The following is a 5249-nucleotide window of genomic DNA, read 5'->3' as shown; positions in this document are numbered from 1 at the left end:
GAGATGGATTGATTCAGTGGCTGGGGTAATCGGGATGGGTGTGTCAGAGGCAGTGCGATGGTACAGGATAGAGCAGGGTTTAGGGCTGTTGTACATAGGGTTGGTATGAGTCGCAAACGACTCGATGGCACATAACAACAACAACAACAGTATATGTCAAAAACTGTATTAGGCACGGGATACAGTAAAAGACAAAACCAAAGTAGTCTCTGCTGACATTGAGTGTACTGGAAGAGGCAGAGAGTAGAGATAAGTAACTGAAGGAAAATGTATTTAGAGGTTCTAAGCCAGTCATCCAGGCAACTTGAAGGCATATAACAACAAGCCAACTATCTCCTCCTGGAAAGATACCAGCCTAGGAAACCCAATGGACAATCCTAGTCTTGTCATATAAAGTATAAGAATCTGAATCTACTCAAAAGCTTACAACAACAAGGTGCCAGCCAAGATTGAGCAAGTTCACTAAAGCATGTCTCTCCTGCTGATTAAAACTAAGTACTCTCAAAAACAACTTTTAAAATTAAGTGTTAAAAGAGAAAAAAACAGAAAAAAATCCCAAACAAAAAACTAAGTACTCTTTGTTATTTAAGTACAGAGCAACAATTACTTGAGAAGTCTGAAATATAAACAAAGGCAGGATTAGAAGAAATGTCATACTTGACGAATGGGTCCACATAGAAGTGTTTTTCTTTTTTCTGTTTCCTGTTTTCTCTTGAGACTTTCATATGAGGACAGAACCCAGGAACCTAGTTGCATCTATAGCACCAGCATGAACAATGAAAACTAGAGAACGCCCACTATTCTGGCCAGAGGACACAAGCAAAGAGTGGAGAATTCTAGGGAGGAAAGACCAGGAAAAGGAGTAGACGGGCATATATACAGGACTCATTCCTGAGCTCCTTATGTGCAGAGCATCCCCAGGAAGAACAACATAGGCCTTGAAAATGGAACAAATTAAATTACAAGTTCCAAACAATCCCAGAAAAGAAGTTCCTGGGTGGCACAAATGGTTAAGAACCTGACAACTGGGCAAAATATGAGCCGTTAAAACGATCTTAATTGTGCCTCAAAACATGGGCCTGGTAATCGCTTTCTGAAGGTCACAGTCAATCTTAAAAATTCAATGGAGCACGAGTTGGAATTGACTCCAAGGCAATTAGCAACAGGATGGATTTATGGTGGTGTCTACCTAGTCAGGCTGTCTCTGGGAATGAAAGAGATGTTGTTGTTGTTGTTGTTGTTAGGTGCTGTTGAGTCAAGTATGACTCATAGTGACCCTATAAACAATAGATCTGAACACTGTCCTATCCTATGCCATCCTCAACATTTCTGATATACTTGAGCCCATTGCTGAAGTTACTGTTATCAGTCCATCTCATTAAAGGGCTTCATCTCTTTCACTGACCTAACCAAACATGATGTCCAAGAAATAGCCTCTCCTAACAATATGCCCAAAGTATGTGAGATGAAGCTTTAAAATCTTTGCATCCAAGGAACAGTGTGGTTGTACTTTCTCTAAGACCTATCTGGGAGTTCTTTGGCAGTCTATAGGATAGTTAGTTCTCTTCTCCAACACTATAGCCCAAATATATGGGAAATACAATATTTACCAGATTTGTAGAAGCAGAGGGATTCTAGGTCAGTGAATGGTGGTATAACTTTGACTTGCCAGGACAGAAACAAAGCCATTCAATCAATTCTCATACTTGCACCAGTTTACAGACCCACAATCTCTGAATGAAAGGGAGACAGCACTTTCTTAAAGAATGACCTCACTTATTTCCAACAACTAACAATGTTAATCTTTCTCCTACTCCTTCTCAAAAGATCTACAGCTTTCTCTGGGAGTAATTGGCAAAAATGAACAAATAGAACTTTTTGAGGGTTGTTTGTACACTGGTTTTAAATTTATATTAATTCCAGAAAACCCAAAATCTCACTGTGGTTCACAAGTCTGAGTAGGGGTATGTGGAGGTCAGGCTATTAGTGGGGTGTCAGCTCAGACCATGAGGCTATGGTGTGAACAAAGCAAGAGAACACTGTTGTTGTTGTTTTGTGCTGTCGAGTTGCTTGTGAGTCATAATGACTCTATGTACAACAGCCCCAAACTCTGTTCTGTCCTGTGCCAATCGCACTTTCTCTGATACACCCATCCCAATTACCCCAGTCATTGAATCAATCCACCTCCTCAGGAAAAAAAACCAAAAAAAACCAGATTCATCCTGGAGAGGGTTAAACCGGGAGGCAAGGATTCTGAGGCTTCGTCTAATGTACTTTGGACATGTTGTAAGGAGGGATCGATCCTTGGAGGGGGACATCATGCTTGGTAGGGTGGAGGGACAGAGAACACTACATGGTTTAAAATTAAGAAGGGAGTGTGTCAGGGTTGTATTCTCTCTCCATTACAATTCAATCTGTATGCTAAGCAAATTATTCAAGTCAGACTCTATGAAGAAGAATGTGGCATCCAGATTGGAAGAAGACTTATCAATAACCTGCATTATGCGGATGACACAATCTTGCTTGCTTAATGTGAGGAGGACTTGAAGCACTTGCAGAAGGTCAAAGAATACACCTTTCAATATGAATTGCATCTCAATATCAACAAAACAAAGATTCTTACCACTGGATTGATAGACAATATTATGAAAGATAGAGAAAATACCAAAACTGTCAACAAATTCATCTTACTTGGATCCACAATTAACACCCCAGGTACTATTGCACTGGGAAAATTTGCAGGTAGGGACCTCTCCAAATTATTGAGGAATATTGATGTTAGTTTGAGGACTAAGGTGCTTCTGATCCAGGCCACAGTCTTTGTCATATGCTATGCATCTGAGAGCTGGACAATGAATAGGAATAACAGAAGAATTAATGCCTTTGAGCTGTAGTTTTGAAGAGTACTGAACATTCCTTGAACAACCAAAAGAATGAACAAATAAGAAAGTGCAGCCAGAGTGCTCTTTTGGAGGCAAAGATGATAAAGCTTCACCTCACATACTTCAGACATGTTTGCTAGGAGGGGCTATAACTTGGAGAGGAATATGATACTTGGAAAGGAAGAGAGAGGGTCAGGAGAGGGGGAGAAAGACCCTTCACCAGGTGAATTAACATGTTGACTGTCACAATGGGCTCTACTGAGTCAGGAAGTGTAAAGATTGCACAGGACAAGACAGGGCTCAGATCTGTTGTTCATAGGGTTGGTACTCAACAGCACCTAACAACAGCTCAAGTTTGTCTCAGAGTGGATATAGCATGTCCCCCAAACTACCCTGTATTGTTTCCTCCAGTTCCAAACTGCATAATTGGGATAGATATAGTCAGGAGCTTACAGAACTTCCACAATGCACCATGGATTTTTGAAATATGAATATAGACTACTATAGTAGGAAGCCATTATAACTGTCCCTACCTAGCAAAATAGTAAATCCAAAGCAATGTTATACTCCTGGAGAAATTGTCAGTATTGTTGATGCGGTTGTTAGTTGCCATAGCGACCCTATGAACAAAAGATCTGAACCTTGTTCTGTCCTGCGCCATCCTCACACTTCCTAGCACACTCAAGAGCCCACTGCAGCAGTTACCATGTTAATACACCTAATTAAGGGTCTTCCCCTCCTTTGCTGATCCTCTCCCCTTCCTAGTATTATGTCCCTCTCCAAGGAATTGTGTAGACACAATTGTGGATCAGGCACAACTTAGTCCCTCAACTGACATCATTACTCTTTAGCATTTTGGAGAGGTCTCTGACAGCTAACTTCCCCGATGCAATTCATCTTTTGATTTCCTGACTGCTGGTGCCCAGAGTGTTGATTGTGGAATTGAGCAAGCTGATATTATTAATCTCAATCTCTTCATCTATCATGGTGCTATCAATTGGCCCAATGATGAGAATCTTTGTCCTCTTGATGATGAGCTTCAATCCATATTGAAGACTAGTGTCCTTGAACTTTTGCAGCAAATGTTTCAGGTCCTCCTTAGTCTCACCAAGTATATTTGGTCATCTGCATAATGCAGGTTGTTGATAAGTCTTTCTCCAATCCTGGTGCCACACTCCTCGTCATAAAGTCAAGCCTCCTGAATGATGTCTGTTCCACATATAGATTGAAAAGGTATAGACACAGGACTCATCCCTGATGCACTCATTTCCTGATTTTGAACCATGTAGTGTTTCCTGCTTTGCTCTGAGGACTGCTTGCTTGTCCAAATATAGGTTTTACATGAGTAAAATAAAGTGTTCTGGGATTCCCATGCTTCTCAAGGTTAGCCACAATTTTTTGTAACCCATACAGTGAAATGTCTTTGCACAGTCAATGAAACACAAATAGACATTCTTCTGGTACTCTCTGCTTTTGGCCAAGATCCATTTAATACTGGTGATAATGTGTCTAGCGCCATGGCCTCTTCTAAACCCAGCTTATATTTCTGGTAGTTCTCTGTTGATGTACTGTTCCAGTAATTTTTGGATAATCTTCAGTAGGATTTTCCTTGTGTGTGATATTATTAAAGAATTTTCATACTCTGACGGATCACCTTTTTTTTTTATTTGAATGGAATAAATATGGATCTTTTCCAGTCAGTTGGCCAGGTAGCTGTCCTCCAGATTTCTTATCACAATCTGGTGAGCACATCCAGTGAAGCATCAGTTTGTTGAAGTATGTCAATTGGTATTCCATCAATTCCTAGAGCCTTGTTTTGTTCTAATTACTTCAGAGCAGCTTGAACTTCCTCCTTCATCATCACTGTTTCTTGATCATATGCTGTTTCTTTAAATTCTTCTGTGCCAGCCAATTCTTTTTAGTATAGTGACTCGGTGTACTCTTTAGATATTCTTTTAATGCTTCCTGGTTCATTCAATATTCTTCTAATTAGCATCCTTAGGTACTATAGCTTGAGGCTGAATTTGTTCTTCAGTTCCTTCAGCTTAAGAAATGTCAACTGTGGTAGGAGTGTAAAATGGTGCAATCACTGTGGAAAGCCATGTGGCGCTTTCTCAAAAAGTTGCAAATAGAGATACCATTTGACCCAGCAATTCCACTACTGAGAATACACCCCCCCAAAGACCATAACTGACATCCAAGCATATATATGCACACCCATGTTTACTGTGGCTTTGTTCACAATAGCAAGGAGTTGGAAGCAACCTAAGCGCCCATCAACAAATGAATGGATAGAGAAGCTGTGGTATATTCACACAATGGAATACTATGCTTCATTGAAAAACAAGGAACTCATGCAATATTATT

The sequence above is a fragment of the Elephantulus edwardii genome, unplaced genomic scaffold (assembly GCF_000299155.1).
Source record: "Elephantulus edwardii isolate Elephantulus edwardi_28Jun2011 unplaced genomic scaffold, EleEdw1.0 scaffold00257, whole genome shotgun sequence".
Lineage (NCBI taxonomy): Eukaryota > Metazoa > Chordata > Mammalia > Macroscelidea > Macroscelididae > Elephantulus > Elephantulus edwardii.
The sequence above is the reverse complement of the archived record's forward strand: the minus strand, read 5'-3'. Positions refer to the sequence as shown.